Raw genomic sequence first — 8,373 nt, forward strand, 5'->3', positions numbered from 1 at the left:
TCATCTATTCATAACCAAAGCCTATGTTGTGTGTATGTACTGTCATACTGGCTTTAGTAGGTGTTGTGTGTGTGATGGATGATACTTTAAATACAATTAAATTAATGCAGAACCTGCATTTTTCGCATGGAGTCTTCTCAATTTGTAATTGGAAGCCTAGAGTATTTTTTTTTAAACAGTTGAGCAGTTTGCAGCGGCTGCCTTCATTGTTATTTGGCTCATAGTATGTGTGCAAGGCCTCATTCACACAAGGTGTTTATTTCTGGAGGCGGTAAGTTTGCGTTGATGGGCGGTCTGTAACCGGATGCAATCACTGCATACATCTGCGGCTGCTGTCATCCTGGCATTGCTTTTTACAGGGTGAGCGGCCACAGCTGTCCGCTGTGATTCCTGCTTCAGGAACCCGCAGATCCTTGTCACAGTAATCTGCCTCTGGAAATAAACTCCTCGTCTGAATGAGCCCTTAATCTTTTGTTTGCTTTTGTAGTGCGTAGCAGTAAATGTGCATCAGGGAAGGTAAAGCCTCAGCAAGTAAGCCTGTGCGGATTTTCACAATTTTTTTTTCTGCTTATGTATTAATTGAAAGATTCTGGTAAAACCTAAGCTTGTGCAAATATATTTATGTTCCCTGCACTCTATGGATTTCATTTATTTAAATATTGCTATTTTTAAAGGAAATTCAGTGTTATAGCGGAACAATAAAGAGTGCATAAGGTTTAAAAATAAAACTTCAGCTTTCAGTGCATTACTCACCCTTTGTTTGGGACTTGTCCTCTTCTGGGTTGAATAATGACCAGTGTCATTCAGACTGCTTCCTGTGAGCCCAGGCTGTCATGGATATATCTCCCGGGGGGTGTCACCACGTTGGCTTGGGCTGAGTGGCGTTGCAGTTCATAACTTTGAAAAGCTGAAATGTGCTTTAGAAAGACCCTGTCACCAGACAACAATCTTCCAATAAGATTATATGTGCATTTAACTTCTTTATGTGAATTATTTATCTGTAAAGACTCCCTATGTAGACATCCAAATACCCTGAGAACACTGCTGCATGCCACCATCTTGGATGTGATGTCAGCAGACTCAGAGCTGTCACTCAAGTGTATAGTACCCCCCTTCCCTGGCAGCTACATAGAAGGTTATGTGAGGTGTGGAGGAGGAGTAATTAGAGACTCCTAGTATAAGGGGAGGGCTATGATATGCAATTAGAGAGGGAGCTGTGCTAGGTAATTGACTCCTAGAGTAGTCACATTTTCAAGCCAGCTCAAAGGCACACTGCAAGTGACAAAAATGATGAAAGGATAAACACTGCAAGCGAGCATTCAAAAGAATTGATTTTCTGTGCTTCTACCTGAATTTTTTTGAGTTGGTGAGAAAATCCTGAAAGTCCAAGTTTCCTGGTTGCCTCTGGTTTCTGTATACCCTGACTCAATGCCCTGGATGTAGTTCTCCCCCCCCCCCCCCCCCTTTCCCGTTCACCAGCAGCACATACTCAACTTTGCTTTTCTTTTCTTCTGCTCTGCATGGTTACCAGGAGCAGAAGTTGCACTGTGTAAGCTATTAGACTTTGATTTGATTTGCATGTCAATCATGAGGATGTACCAGGTATATTCTTCACTTCTGGCAGCGTAATGGTGTGATAGAAGGGAGTAGAAGTAAGGGGGACATTAACGTAAACCTGTTGCTCAGCCCTGAATAGACTAAGCACAGGTATGCTGGACTGTGATAAATAGCTTGATACCAGGTCTAGTTTATGTGACGAATCCAGGGGGAGTTCAGAAACAAACATAAAAGTATACAAAGAATGAATGAATATAGAGATGGCTCAAAGATACAGACAGTTATTGACCAATCCAACCATTTGATACAAAAAGGCAACATAAAATACACAACACAGAGCAAACATTATACAAATCATAATTGGGGCCAGTTCACACCATATGCAGTTGTGCGCAGTTAAAATACATCCCAATGCTTTCCTATGGGCTTTCTTGTGCCTAATTCACACCATTGCAGTCGATTTAACTGCAGTCAGAAAAACGACTGCTTGTCCTACTTGTCCAAAATGCATTGCAAACGGAACGCATAAAAAAACAACTCACATTTGATTGTCATCATCCCTGGACTTCCTGGTTGGAGTGTGGAGAGAAATAACAGAGATGGAAGGTGTGGATGCTGAAGAATTTATCAGATATGTGCAGGACTGTCCCCTGCTGTACGACAGCAAGCATCCCCAGTACAAAAACAACCGACAGAAGATGGCCAAGTGGAGGGAGATTTGTGGAAAGCTGAACCCGGATTTTGGTGCAATGAACAGGGTACATAAACAGCAATGTGGTGAGTCCATTTATGCTCAATCATATAAATGCAAGGTGTGAAATAGTTGTATACCACCCAAGTGCTAACAATAGGCCAGTTCACACCATATGCAGTTGTGATGCAGTCCGTTTATTTTGACTGCTGCAGTCAAAATACATTACAATGCTTTCCTTTCTTGTGTCTTGTGCCACAGACGCACACAGTTGTGATGCAGTTTCTGGTGTGAACTAACCCTGAGTGCAGTTTAAAAAAATGCATTGCAAACGCATCAAAACACATTGCAGTGCAACTGTGCAGACGCACGCAGTTGTGATGCAGTTTCTGGTGTGAACTAACCCTTATAGCTTTAATGAAAACACCCAACGGTATCCCCAAAATACCAGTTACCATAATGAAAACATTCCGCAGGAACTTAATGCTACTCCTCTATACTCATAAAGAAAATACAAGATTGAGGTCACAGCTTTCATTCCTCAGTGGTATGAAGTCATCGGCAGAGCTACCAGTCTCTGTACTGCCTTCCTGGATTTGTCTTTTAGCAGTCATCCAACTGTATGCAGAAACTCTTGTACACCATAACCTGCGCACCAACAGTTGTGCTGGACACCTCACATGTGCATGATAAAGGAAGTGTCATGGCAATGTGATTTTTATATACGGGTGTTGGTACCTGCAATACATTCAGGAGAATTCAAAAAGAGTATTGCTGAGACACAGGAAAAGACTTGGTTACAAGAATAGTGTCGTTATTTGTGTCACATGGCCGCAAAGCATTCATGAATTTGATGCAAGTCTATGAAACTAGCACTGGCTTGAGAGACAAACTTTGGGACCAATTTCTGCACACTGATAAAATCTAGACGTGTGTCATCTCCGTCCAAAATGTCCCATATGTTTCTGAGACGGATTTCATTTGGCTCCTCGAGGACTGTGGCACCTGTCATGTGCATGTCATCCTCTGACAAATATCAAGAAGTCACCACCACTCCGTACAGCATATAGACCTTAACAGGAAATTGGTGCTTGAAGTGACAACACGGATGGCACCGTAGCATGACAGAAACAGTCCATAACGTAAGTCACCAGCACTCGAGGATATGTGCAAGTAGTATAGGCACTTGTTTATTGACTTGTCACATGCGTCATACAGCCGACGTTTCGAGCCACGCAGGGTCCCTTCTTCTGGCAAACATAGTGACAACAGTAAACATGCAGCTTCAACTTTTATATAGTGAGGATACACCAATATCCTCTGACAGACGCATACAATATGAACATGTGACAGACTAGTTGCGCTATAAAGTACTTTGCATCACTTTTCTTATTACCGGACTGTTGGAGTTTATTTATTGAATATGTTGCAAGCAGAGCGCCAGAATGAAGTATGGCAGAAATGAGAACGACCTGAATTTAGTCCGGAAAATGGTGCAGCATGTTTTTGAACTTGGTGCAGACATTTCTCAGGCTGCATTACCTCCAGAATTCTGGTGCAAACGCGATATTGAATTCCCCTGATTGACTATTGGAGGGACTTGAGGGGCACACTTAGAAAATTCTGGTTTAGGGATTCCATCAGAATAAAAATATCAGCTTTGCTATTGCTTCATTTTTCTTTTTGGTGGCTCAGGCTCTTAGCCAGTCATATTTGCATGTCTTAGTAACTGCCTGAAAGCAAGCATGGAGCTTATGAGGTTATTGGAGACCTGGTCCCTACCAGTTCTAGATCAGTGAGTACTTCAATTAATTCATGTGGGTTCACATAATTACAAGTCATCCGCTTGAAGTGGTTATTCCAACAACACGGCTGTTGCTGCAAACGTGTTCCAGGTATCGTGTTAAACAGCGGGCAATTGCTGTTTATGTGCACGTGATTAGTCGTTGGTGCGGCGCTGTGCCACCCCCCCACCGCTGCCGGCTTCCCTGGGCTCAGCTGTTCCCCGTGCGGGCCCGGGACAGATCGGAGGGAGATTAGCAGGCTTCTAACCGCTGTGTCACTGTGCACATTCTCTGGCTCTTACAGCCAGGAGAAGTAGCTGGTGAAGCTAGTAAAGTAGCAAAAAAATATGTTTTTAAGTCCCCTACGTACACGCAAGTACTACGCAAACACGCATCGGATGCGCCTACGTGCAAAAATAAAAAATTGCGCCACACATTTTACATATCCCTGCAAGGTTGACAATGCATGCATCTGTCAATGGCAGTTATGTCGTAGTACATATGTACTATAAGATTACATGTGAACTACCACTGACACATGCAGCTGTTGCTATGTTGTATGTGGTTTGGGTTGTCCTTGCATGCAGGATAGATGCTCATTTTATATTTGTGTTTCAAGTAAAATGAATCTTACAGTTTTGTTTTTTTCTTATGTGGGTTAGGGTTTGGCATATTTTACTTTCATGGCCGATTCCTGACAGGTGTCTCTGCATGACAAAGCCCCCTGCTTTGAAGTCACCCTACCTCCTCACAATCCAACAGGTCATCTGGAACTGCAGCTGCATTACACAGAGCAACAGTTCCGCCCAGTCCCAGGAAAGGAGGTGTGACAGAGCACATGCTGCACTGAGAGTGGGTGGGGCCAGACCAGCTGTCTAAAGGTCACTGCACACGTTACAATCTGACCATACAATTTTTGTACAATCAATTTTAAACTTGCCAAATCTATGTAATAGTAGCTAACAAATGCATCCAATCAATCTGCATCCAACCATGCAGGTCCTTGCACTACATACTTATAGGTAGATCGAAAGGAGACAATCAGATTGCAGGGTGTGTGGTAAGCTTTAGACTTCACATCCCAGCATACACTGCAGTGGGTGGAGTCGGGATCTCTTCCTTCTAGCTACAATAGAACTACAAGGGGGAGGTTATTAGACTGCACAGTGGCTAGTGGTCTAACAGAAAGGAAATGAAGGAGGCAGAGGGCAGGAAGCACAGGCTTGTACCGTGGATTTCTGGAAGACCATACTGCTATGCAGAAATGTAAGCACAGATTTTTAATACTTCCAAAAGCAAATTTACAGTAGGCTGAGTTCTTTAAAGTGACACTGAACTCAGGAGTTAAATTCTCAAAATGCATCTAAGTACCTTTTTAACTATTAACAAAAATGTATCTTATTTGTGTATCACTGGGCTGTAGATCCTCAAATCGTATCTGAATTGGTGCCGACACTGTCCTTCCTTCCGGAGGGTGGCTACGTTTGTTCCCCATGCTACCTGTGTGTGTGTTGTAAAGTAGCCACCGCTCCAAGCTCACTCCTGTGATGGACTACAATCTCAATTCAAATTGGTAAACTAAACGTGAGAGTATAGTCCATCACAGGAGTGAGCTTGATTTCCATGCCTTGGTAATAAAAGATGCAACACTCTCTTTCAAAACACTATTACCATGTTGCAAAAAAAAGTGTCTGAAAGTCACTCTTTTATAAAGAAGGAATGATTGTATCAGCACTTATTCATTCTTAGTGAGGTTAGACAGGTGTCCATCATAACAGGATTTCATTAATGTTTGCATGTGTCTCAGCATATATGGTATGTCCCAGCAATACACTCAGATGGTTATAAATCAAATAAATCCTTGTAACTCCTCTCCATTCTTATGGTTTACAGGGCGGCTCTGCATTCTTCCATCATGGCATTGTGTCACAATTCATTCCAAAAGGTACAGGACCACTAACTATAAAGTGCTGCTATTGGAAACCACTTCACTGATCATTTAAGCTGCAGCTATCCAGTCCTTCATCCTGCCTTTATATCTAACAACAATATGGATGTTCAAGCACGTGAAGTAAAATCCAGAGTTAGAGTTATCGGTAACTCTATTTGCAATAGTCTTCCAGGACAGCATTGCGAGAGATGGAGTCTCCTCCCCAAACCACAGGAAACACATCACCCATTCAGATTTAAAAGGCCTGCCTCTTCTCCAGTACCTCATTCATCATGACTACTGGAGGAAAACTAGAGAAAAGCAAAAACAGATGCCACCACCAGCAAAAACCACAACAATAAACATTAAAGGGTGGGTAGCTGCTGTCCTGGAAGAGTATTGGAAATAGAGTTACTGGTAAGTACATATATATATATATATATATACATACATCTTCTAGGACAACATTGCGAGAGGATAACCAAGAACTTACCCATATCTAGGGCGGGGCCACGGCTTGAAGTACCTTTCTACCAATGGCTTGATACCCTGAAGCAGTGGCGTCACAAGGGGGGTGCGGCTCGCACCCAGGTGCCACCATTGGAGGGGTGACACCCCCTATGAAAAGTCGGGCACTCGGTCAAGGACCGAGAGCCCGACAGTGTCAGGTGAGAGGAGGGGACCCGGCAGCATACCTCCATCCCGCTGGGTGAACGTCCCCTCCTCTCTCTGCCGGCGTCCGTCACCAAGATGGCCGCGCATGGGTGATGACATCATGGTAGGTTGTCAATTGGTCTCCGCTTCGGGTGACACCCGGCCTCGGGACTCCCCTGCCTAAAGAATATATCCAAGCGGTAATGTCGGACGAAGGTAGAGAAGCTCGTCCATGTGGCAGCTTTGCAAATTTGCTTCGGGGTAGCACCAGCTCTCTCGGCCCAAGAGGCTGCTGAGGCTCTAGTAGAATGCGCATTCACGAAAGGAGGAGAAGGCGTCTTCATAGCACTGTGAGCGTCTCCAATAAATCTATCGTTGCATTTTCCTGTGAGGCAAAAAGATCCACTACTAGAGGGCCCCATTTCGCTAACAGGAGAGAAAAAACTTCTGGGTTTAAACTCCACTCCTGAAGTATTTGATGACGACTGAGCTAATCTGCCAGGACATTGTGGGTTCCCTTCAAGTGAACTGTTGCCAAGGAGGCCAGATTCATTTCTGCCCAGAAAAAACATTATTTGGCTGGATTCTGCAGGAGAAGACTTCTTGTGCCTCCCTGCCTGTTTAGATAGATGACCGATATTATGTTGTCTGAGAACACTAATAGATGATGGCCCTTCAGCCTGCCCTGAAAGGCTCCGATTGCATTCACTATCGCTTTCAATTCTTTCCAGTTTGAGGATATCCTTGACTCTCTCTGTGACCACTGACCCTGCGTTATCTGGTGCCCCCCCACCCCCAGGAGCTTGCATCCGTCATCAGTTTTACTGAGGCCTGAAAAACGTCTGAAGACCAGACCGAAGATATGTCTGATTCCGCTGCTGCTGCTGCCGCCGCCACCACAAGCTTCTCTTCACAGATGAAGGAAGGAGGACCACAGAGCCTAAACTGTCTAGAGAATGATTCCACTTTCTTGAAGTTGAAGTGGCCTCTGATGAAATCGTGCCCAATTTACTGTGGGTAAGCAAGAGGTCATAAGTCCCAGGACTGACATCATCTCTCTTAAGGAGACTGGATGACTCCTTTGAAGCTGACTGACTGCTAAACAAACCCTCTGAATCTTTTCCTGAGGAAGAAAAGTTTTCTGTTCTACTGTATTCAATTCATAAATCATAACCCAGGTAGGTAATTACCTGCAAGGGAACTAGATTGGATTTCTGAAGATTCATGATCCATCCCAGATCCTGTAACCAATTCTGTGTTACCACTAAATTTCTTTCTAGCTGGTTGACCGAAGTGGCAGAACACAGGATGTCATCTAGATAGGGAATTATGTCGATTCCCTGAAGTCTCAAAGGTACAAGAGCCCAGTGGCGGAACTACCCCCGGTGCTGACGGTGCCGCAGCACCGGGGCCTGAGCCTACGGGGGCCCAGTATCTATTCAAACACAGCCTTGGGCAGAGATGGGGGGGCCTGTTGGTGTCAGGCCGCCGGTTACCATCGGATCGGTATGCGACAGGCCCCCCATCTCTGCGCCGGGAGTATTGGCTGACGGGCCCCCTGTGTGTGACGTGTCCATCTCAGCGTGCCCGTGTACTCAGGCGGCTGTTTGCTGGGTCCTCACAGCCGAGGCCCAGGGCTGCCCCCTGCAGTGCCTGTAGGCTTTTTCTTTATTCTCGGCTCCCTCCACAGTTTTCGGCGGCCGACGGGCCCCCTCATCTCTGCGCCAGGAGTATCAGGTCTTTCCGACACTCCCGGC

This window comes from Nanorana parkeri, unplaced genomic scaffold (genome assembly GCF_000935625.1).
Source record: "Nanorana parkeri isolate BGI_ZX_2015 unplaced genomic scaffold, ASM93562v1 scaffold1002, whole genome shotgun sequence".
NCBI classification, from domain to species: domain Eukaryota; kingdom Metazoa; phylum Chordata; class Amphibia; order Anura; family Dicroglossidae; genus Nanorana; species Nanorana parkeri.